Source organism: Bos grunniens, chromosome 1, assembly GCF_055505025.1.
Source record: "Bos grunniens cultivar Pamir isolate PY7600 chromosome 1, Bosgru_T2T1.0, whole genome shotgun sequence".
Classification (NCBI taxonomy): domain Eukaryota; kingdom Metazoa; phylum Chordata; class Mammalia; order Artiodactyla; family Bovidae; genus Bos; species Bos grunniens.
This window is the reverse complement of record NC_141165.1, coordinates 36,995,713-37,005,985: the sequence shown is the minus strand read 5'-3', so window position 1 is coordinate 37,005,985 and position 10,273 is coordinate 36,995,713.

Genomic DNA, 10,273 nt, shown 5'->3' with positions numbered 1-10,273 from the left:
ATTCTTGACCCAGAGATATATAAGAAAGGAACTTTGTTGTTCAGTAGCTAAGTTGTGCCTGACTCCTTGCAGCCCCATGGACTGCAACACGCCAGGCTCCTCTGTCCTCCACTATCTGTCCAAGTTTGCTCAAATTCATGTCCATTGAGTTGGTGATGCTGGGAAGGAACTAATAAACCTTTTTATCTTCACTCTCGCAATTAGCAAAACAAACCACTGAAGCCCTTTGTCTGTATTACTGAAATTGTGAGCTCCTTAAAAAAAATTGTTTTCCAGAAAATAATTGAGAAAGGAGAAAATTTTTGCAAAGAGTTCAGTGGAACATTCTTATGGCCAGGAAAACTTTAAAAATGCCTAATATTGACCCTGAAAGAAAAACTTCCCAGGTGGCACTAGTGGCAAAGAACCTGCCCACTAAAGCAGAAGACATAAAGAGGTGTGGGTTTGATCCCTGGGTTGGGAAGATCCCCTGAAGGAGGGCTTGGCAACCCACTCCAGTATTCTTGCCTGGAGAATCCCATGGACAGAAGAGCCTGGTGGGCTACAGTTCACTGGGCTGCAAAGAGTTAGACACCTGACATGACTTAACATGCATGCAGTGTACATAAAAGTCCAGGTTCGGTTCAGTTCAGTTCAGTCACTCAGTCCTGTCCGACTCTTTGCGACCCCATGAATCACAGCAGGCCAGGCCTCCCTGTCCATCACCAACTCCCGGAGCACACTCAAACTCACATCCATCAAGTCGGTGATGCCATCCAGCCATCTCATCCTCTGTCATCCCCTTCTCCTCCTGCCCCCAATCCCTCCCAGCATCAGAGTCTTTTCCAATGAGTCAACTCTTTGCATGAGGTGGCCAAAGTACCGGAGTTTAAGCTTTAGCATCATTCTTTCCAAAGAACACCCAGGACTGATCTCCTTGAGAATGGACTGGTTGGATCTCCTTGCAGTCCAAGGGACTCTCAAGAGTCTTCTCCAACACCACGGTTCAAAAGCATCAATTCTTCGGCACTCAGCTTTCTTCACAGTCCAACTCTCACATCCATACATGACTACTGGAAAAACCATAGCCTTGACTAGACGGACCTTTGTTGGCAAAGTAATGTCTCTGCTCTTGAATATGCTATCTAGGTTGGTCATAACTTTTCTTCCAAGGAGTAAGCGTCTTTTAATTTCATGGCTGCAATCACCATCTGCAGTGATTTTGGAGCCCCCCAAAATAAAGTCTGACACTGTTTCCCCATCTATTTCCCATGAAGTGATGGGACCAGATGGCATGATCTTAGTTTTCTGAATCTTGAGCTTTAAGCCAACCCTTTAACTCTCCTCTTTCACTTTCATCAAGAGGCTTTGTAGTTACTCTTCACTTTCTGCCATAAGGGTGGTGTCATCTGCATATCTGAGGTTATTCATATTTCTCCCGGCAATCTTGATTCCAGCTTGTGCTTCTTCCAGCCCAGCGTTTCTCATGATGTACTCTGCATAGAAGTTAAATAAGCAGGGTGACAATAAACAGCCTTGACGTACTCCTTTTCCTATTTGGAACCAGTCTGTTGTTCCATGTCCAGTTCTAACTGTTGCTTCCTGACCTGCATATAGGTTTCTCAACAGGCAGGTCAGGTGGTCTAGGTTAGGAAAACCCAAATTCAGATCCAGCACTTCTCAAGGTGTCTAATTGGCTTTGAAATATTACTTTCATTTTTTTGTGGTCAGAGATTAGATTTGTTATTTTCTTACTACAGTTCCTTGAACTCCCCTTGTTCTACAAATATTTATTGAATATTTATTGGACAATCACATATATATTGTATAGTTAACTGGGTCTGACACTAATGAGACTATAAGTAATTAAAAAGCACTTATTCTGAGACTTTGTCTTCCAATATAGTATAGTATATTATGTGTTCTAGTATAGAACTGGTATTGCTCTCTGGGTCAAAGACTTCTCCTTGGATTCAGTCTGATCTCAGGTCAACTTTGAACCTCAGGTGATTCCTGGAGCTTAGAGCTGGATTGCAATTTCACTGTCCAAGAAAGAATCCATACAGGGATCCCTGGCTTTCAAAGATCCTGTTAAATAACAATGTTTTTCATATTCTGACCTTGAATGAAATACTAAATTCAGATCTAAATTGTTAAAAGTTCACCCTTAGAGAGTTATGGGTGAAGAATCAGGGCAGGCATTGCAACAAAAAGGAAACATGCCTTGATAAATTCTCTTTTCTGTACCCAGAAACCCCTTTAGCTATATATATATATGGCTCCAGTGGGAGTAATTACAGTGTGTCCAATGTTATCCCTGAATAAACTTTTCCCTTCTATGCAAGAACTAGTCTTTATGTGTTCCATAAAGCACCTGGCATGTTGTGAACATTTAAGAAGTGTTTAGTGATGAAACAATGGCAACTAAGGATCTAAACCCTCATTTCCTGTGGCTATTATAATCCAAATGGAACTCTGCTATGACAAAAGAGGAGGAAAGTCCCTTTGGTTACTGTGCTATTATAACTTATTACTCCATCTGTCCTGTTTATTAGAGATTCCTACATACTCTTAAACATTGGGAACACAATCTAGTTTTGACAATAAAACAAGAAATCCTATTAAAAAGCTCATAAGTACCTGGAGCTTGTAAACCTTTTTGAATATGAAGAGATTTGCAAAGAATCATGGCATGTTACATCACGAATTGCAGCAAGATCACTAGAATTTGGCTAACTGGTGTATAATGGAAATCCAAGGGGTCATGAGATTAAACTTTTCCTTAATTATCACAATATATTTTAATAAAGAGTGTTCTATAAGTCTTGTTGGTAAAATGGCCACCATGAAACAATAAACAGAGAGAATCTAATTCATAGTATCACATGGTCATTTTTCTTCCATGGGAAAAAGTATTTTTACTTTTAACTTGACACAAATAACTTAGACTCATGAACTCTTCGCAGTGGGCATATATTACAGCTTCTGTAGTCCAAGTTTGAGACCTGGAATTTACAGATTATTTAGCTCAACAATGTTGCCATTATTAGATATTAAATGCTGATCTTAGATGCAAAGGCTCATATTCATATTTTTTAAAGCCCACATGAGCCAAATAATGAAGTAGAACAGATAAAATAAAGGATGGAGGGAAGAGACCAAGAAAGCAACTCAGAAAGAAAAATAAAATAGCTGAAAATACAGTTCCAAAGTCAGAGAACTCCCCCCTCCCCTCAACCCCCCTTTTAAGAAGATTTCACTTTCTCTAAAGAGTAAAGCAAGTGCTTTTAGATCCAAGGGTACCTGGTTCAAACCTCAGCAGGGGCATATTTCTCACAAACTAAAAAGGCACTCTGCCTATTAAAGGAGCTGACTTAATACAGTTATATGGGCCATTACTGTACAGAATGGGGATGCACAAACTATTTTCTAAATGGGGCCTTTTTGTGCATGTACAGTAATTCTTAGAGAAGCCTTTTACAAATGGGGAAAAAAAGGAAAAATTAGGTGTGGGGGGTGGGCAGGGGGAATCTAAGAACCCGTGATTTGAGCCTCTAATAACTATTGGTGTATTAGAGGCAGCCATCTGCAGCAATATAGCAGACCAGGTCTTCCTGGCAATGGTTGAAAAAGCATTCTAAGGATAAAAGCTTAATATTTGTGCAGACCTCAGAGGCCTAGAAAAGATGAACAAAGTACACCTTGAAGTTTCGTCTCAATATTGGACCTCAAAATGCATGGTGTCCGTGGAATTTCACTTAAACAGGAAGTAGCACTCAAACAGTTCACCGTAAAGACACTACTTTGCCTGAGATTTTGACAAGAAGACTTTGCTGAGTAAATTTTTATGTGACACCATAATTTGACTGCTGCAAGTCTTCCTTAACAGTGAAATCATGAAAAGAAAGTGGTAAACACTCTATCTAATCCACATTATAAAAGAACTCTGAGGAAACTATTAGAAGCCTATTTTTGACCATAAATTTATATTTGGCGAGCTAGACTTGATCTAGGCTCAACATATCTGTGGTAATTTATATCACCCACCCTGGGAACATGATAAAGGAGAGAATAATAATGAATTTTGAAAATACCTTTTCCTTCCCCAGTTTCATTAGACATAATTCTCTAGGGCTTATTGGAATCTAAAGGATTGTAAATACAGGCAGAGATTCCAAAATGTGGGTGACTCATATATATACATACAAACAGTCCTTTCAAAAGTGATATTTATTTCTTACAGAATAAATCTGAATCCTGGGTGAATATTTCAGGTAATAAGTTTTGGAGAAAGTAATTTATTTGAATCCTACAATTCATCCCTATTATAACCCAAATTTTAAGAATATCTTATTAGTTTCAAGTGACAAAAGCTGAAATAAAATTTAAAAGTTCCAATTGGTATAAAGAAAAGAGGTAGATGAAGTTATTGTTTGTTTCCATGATTAATAATGAGACCTGGGAATAAAACTGGATTCAGAAATTCAAAGACTGACATTAGAAGTCAGCTCCCTTCACCTCTTGGGTCTTCTTCTCTTTAGGTTGGTTCCTCCTTCAGACAGGCACCCCTCCCAGCCAGATCCTCTAGAATAGCACACAACCTCACAAACTCATGCCCTATGAAAATAGTTATACCCTTCAACATTTCAAATCAAAATCCCCTCCCAAAAACTTAAGAGAGCCTCAATTACTTTTTGATGAACTCACCTAGGTTTAAACGAGACAACAGAAGACCATACTTGTGCATTTCCTCTGATTTTGATGAAAAAAGGCACCAAGGGGGATTCTTTTAGTTTAAAAATGTCACCTGCATAATAACTGACTCAACAAATTCTGACCTGGAATATATCCAGGAATATACATGTGTTCATATGTACATAGACAGATACAATTAGACTACAATTTGGAAAACTAAGATGGAGAAATGATGTATAGTGAGAATCTGCAAATGATTTTAAATCAGTATAAAGCTATTGAGTTTTGCAAAAACTGTAATCTTGATAACATGAAAAAAAGACAGAAGCATAGTTGATCCTCAATAGATACTGAATAAATGAATGAGTAAAGTCATTAGACAGAATAAAAGCAAGGTGAGTGGTGTGTCACAGAAACTGACAGAAGAAACTGCTTTAGTGAAGACAAAGAAAGAAAATCTAGGGCTTCCTCAGTGGCTCAGCAGTAAAAGAAATAGCCTGCAATGCAGGAGATGCAGGAGACCCAGGTTCAGTCTCTGGATCAGAAAGATGCCCTGAAGGAGGCAATGGCAACCCACTCCAGTATTGTTGCCGGTAAAATTCCATGGACAGAGGAGCCTGGTGGGCTACGGTCTATGGGGGTCACAAAGAATCAGACACGACTGAAGTGACTGAGCAACAGTCTCACCGTATTAAAAGTAAAAGTGAGTTCAGAAAGCTAAAAGAGCCATGATAAAAAATTAAGCTAGATATTAAATAATATTCTGTGCTGGTTACTATTTAGTTAATGTTTGGAATTCTGGATCCATAAAATTATTCATAAACCAATGTAGCAAATAAAACAATTAGTTATTGAGTATAGATATAACTAGAGTTGGGCTTCCCTGGTGGTCCAGGTGGTAAAGAATTTGCCTGCAAAGCAGGACATCTGGGTTTGATCCCTGGGTTGGAAAGATCCCCTGGAGGAGGGCATGGCAACCCATTCCAGTATTCTTGCGTGGAGAATCCCCATGGCATTCTCCCTGGGGTCACAAAAGTCAGATACAACTGAGCAACTAGGCACATAGAATATATGGTAGATACTATGATAAGCACTTGGAATATAAAATGAAATTAGGTGTTTCTTATCAGGGTATCTCTACTGAAAACAATAGGCAGGAAATATGGCAATCAGTAGAGGAGGAAAACAAAACAGATGGGTGGAATTGAGAGGTTAAGTCTAAAGCATACTGAGTGAGGGGTCAGGAGTAACTTAGGAAAAATTAAACCATTAATTCTGAGAGAGCTGACCATGTTTCTCTCACAATAAGAAACTACTAGAGTATGTCCATACATACAGGAAGAGTAGAGTTGAGCACAGCACCTAGGAGGCAGTGTGGACAATGAGTGCCTGGACCGAGGGAGATAGAACAGGTGCATAAGTAGGACAATGTTCTCAAGATGCATCTTGCCTGATGAGAAGAGCTGACTCATTGGGAAAGACCCTGATGCTGTTAAAGAATGAAGGCAAAAGAAGAAGAGGGTGGCAGAGGATGAAATGGTTAGAAAGCATCACTTCAGTTCAGTTCAGTTCAGTCGCTCAGTCGTGTCCAACTCTTTGCAACCCCATGAACCACAGCACGCCAGACCTCCCTGTTCATCACCAACTACTGGAGTTTACCCAAACTCATGTCCACTGAGTCCGTGATGCCATCCAACCATCTCATCCTCTGTCGTCCCCTTCTCCTCCTGCCCTCAATCTTTCCCAGCATCAGGGTCTTTTCCAATGAGTCTGCTCTTCGAATCAGGTGGCCAAAGTATTAGAGTTTCAGCTTCAACATCAGTCCTTCCAATGAACACTCAGGACTTCCTTTAGGAAGGACTGGTTGGATCTCCTCGCAGTCCCTTGATCAGTCCCTGGATCTCCAAGGGACTCTCAACAGTATTCTCCAACACCACAGTTCAAAACCATCAATTCTTCGGTGCTCAGCTTTCTTTATAGTCCAACTCTCACATCCATCGCTGACTCAATGGATATGAATTTGAGCAAACTCTGGGAGATCGTAGAGGACAGAGGAGCCAGGAGTGTTGCAGTCCATGGGGTTGCAAAGAGTCAGACACAACTTAACAACTGAACAACAACAAAAATCAAGAAAGAATCTCAGCATGGTGGGGCATTTTCAAGAAAAATCTTAATATTGTTCAGTGAAGCCCAAAAGTTTTTTCCAGATGTCTGGTCTACCATGTCTACTATTATATTTGCTCTTCAATTTACTCTTCAGGGGTTACTGAATGATTTACCTAATAACTCTTATTAATCTTTGCAAAACTCACTAAAAAAAGAGTCATGAAGTTTGGAGAATTGGTTTTCTAGTAACCTACCGGTTAGCCCTGTGTTTTAAAAAGATCTTTGATCTCAAAAAAGAAAAGAAGTTATAGTCTGGGTAGGGGAGAAGAATGCTTTAAGTCAGCTAAATCAAGAGCTTGGAATCTAAGAATACTTTTTAACTTTTTATTTTATATTGGAGTATAGCCAATTAATAATGTGATAGTTTCAGGTGAATAGCAAAGGGACTCAGTCATACATATTCATGTATCCATTCTTCCCCAAACTCCCCTCCCATCCAGGCTGCCACATAACATTGAGCAGAGTTCCCTGTGCTAAACAGTAGGACATTGTTGGTTACCTATTTTAAATATAGCAGTGTGTACATGTTGGAATCCAACAATATTTAATTTCAGAATTCTAAATCATAGTGCAAAGCACATTAGCCAGTGCTTCATGTGCCTCAACTGTATAATGAGGATAAGAGGCACCTCACCAGATCGCTGGAAAATTAAATGAGATGCTACATAGTAAACCGTAGTACAATGTATAGCACTTCCATTAATTAACTTAAAAAAAAATGTTTTGGCTTGATTTCCTAAGTATCCACTAAAAACATCCTGTGTTTGTATCAGTTTCAATAATTTATGTTTGAGTATCCTTGTAGTAATAGAAAACTTCTGGCAGTAAACTTCTCAAGTGGTTAAAGTCATTTGACCTTTAGTCTTTTGCTTTAAAAAAAATCTGTCCATAGATATGTTAAATTGCCCAGAAATACATTGCTTATCATATCTTATTGCTTAATCAGTGGCCAACGAAGATGGCCTATATTGACTCCCCTGAAGTAATTGTGAATTGATCTTCTCCTCCAGGAAAAGAATTAACTTCACAACAGAAGCAATGTCATAGAGCATTTACTGTATTTAAATATCTACAACCCTTAGAAGAAACAATATACAATGGCTGGTTAAGTGAGCATACTAACATCAACTGAGAGATAAAAGATGTTCTGTTGTTTACTGTGCCAGACAGGGAATTGTACATTACTGTTTTCTGAAAACTGCTTTGTGAACCAAATAAAAAGCTACCAAGTAAGCGTTTTGATTTAATACATATTTGTAATAGAACTGGAAGTCTCTGAATTCTTAATTTAAAAAATTGTGGTTTGAAAAATCGTTCCATTTGAAGATAAACAGAACTGTGGACAATGGGAAGCAAATATAGGTGTTATAGAAGTTTGCAGATACAAAATGGGTGGTAGAAAGTATATTCCAAAATAAAGGAAGAACTAGTGATATTTTAAATTCTTTCTCTTTCAAAATAGAGATTAATATGAACTGATAAAATGCCAGCAAATAATTCTGGATCTTTTATAATGAATGCAAAGTATTTATGATTAAATATGAATATTGATCCTCTTGGAGACCCTAATCTACTCATCTCTAAAGCACTCAAATAGCTAGCGTTTAGACATTCATTACAGTCTTCTTGAAATAACATTTTCAGTATGTCCATGAAGCTATAAAATTTTTTTAGCTTTAAAAAGCTACTTTAAACCACTTTGAGAAGGGATCCCTCCATCTGAAAGCAGCCATTCCCTCACCTGGGCTCTGGAGAAGGAAGAAAGGGAAAAAGGAGAGAGAAATAATTGGCAAGTAAGATGTGAGAAAAAAAGATCAGTGAAAGGAGAAAGGTGGAGAGAGGGCAGGGTAAGCAAGCCAGGATAATTTAGAGTTCCTCAGATACAGGAAGACTGAGTCAAAGCTGCCAGGACTTGGCAGCAGTGCCTTAGTTTTATATCAAAATGTTACACTTTTCCCTGTGACAATCTAGAGGGGTGGGATGGGTTGGGGGAGGAAGGCTCAAGAGGCAGGCCATATATATATATATATAAATATGACTGAGTTGCATTGTACAGAAGAAACCAACACAGCATTGTAAAGGAATTATCCTGCAATTAAAAAATAAATTACAAAAAGCTTACTGCAATACTTTATTATTTTTTAATTTTATTTTATTTTTAAACTGTACATAATTGTATTAGTTTTGCCAAATATCAAAATGAATCCGCCATAGGTATACATGTGTTCCCCATCCTGAACCCTCCTCCCTCTTCCCTCCCCATACCATCCCTCTGGGTCGTCCCAGTGCACTAGCCCCAGGCATCCAGTATCGTGCATTGAACCTGGACTGGCATCTCGTTTCATACATGATATTTTACATGTTTGCAATACTTTAAAAGTAGTGTTTAGTTTTAATTAAACTAATTTTTAACTTCATCTTTGCAAAATGTAACTTTCCCCATTTCTTTCTGTTGATATCCTACTGCATCAACACCAAACCTACTCCTAAGAGTGATTGGGTTACTAGAGTACCATTGTGACCTGAAGTATTATAGCTGTCACAGTTACTCAGAAGCCACTGCAGAATACATTTGTTTAGGACCCCACATATCCCTAGGGTAAGTCTTTGTTTTATAGTCGTGGCTTCTCAACACGACCCTTGTCCAAGCTGCCAAGTGTAACATCATCCAACCTGTAACAGAGTTTCATGAACAGCATTCATGTGTAGTAGACACACAGAAGACAGAACCCGTTGACACTAAAAAGTGGCTGGATGCACGGGGCTGACGTGAAGCCCAGCGCTGAGGGGCAAAGGACCAGTGAAAACAATCAGTGTCCTGTGTCAAGTCTGTTTTTAGATAACTTTGTCTTCCTGCCTGATACATGGATTTTATATTACCCGCAAGTTGCTATAACATCAAGATGTGAAATTTGGAGGATCTGAAATAAATGGAGCTAAATGGAACTTTTGGATGAAGAATTCTCTGGCTTGTTCAGATCTGTTAAAGTAATAGGGGAAAGCACAAAAGGATCAAGGAAAGAAAGGCCCCAATCTTTGTTGGGTGAGTGATAAAACAGCATTACTGGGGGAAAATTGGCCTGACCTTCACCTGTGTGACGCTTCCGCTGCCTCAGTGATTCTTCTAGCTTTGCTCTGATTAGGTAAAGATTGCCCCTTTCCCTGCAAGGAAAAGTCAAAGAACAAAAAGGGGAACAATTCTTGACTCAACTATAAAAGGTTTATTTTTTTAATCACAGTTGGACTCATCCAAGACAGTTTCTAATCTTATTTTATAGACTTAAGAAAAAAAAAAAAAAAACTTGCCTTTTAAAAGAAATTCTTGGATCGTTTTCTTTACAACCTCTAGTCTAGATCTCAACTCATATTTCTTGGATGTATTTTTTTTTTAAAGAAAGAAACTCTTCCCAGTTGCAATGATAGCTTTTTCATT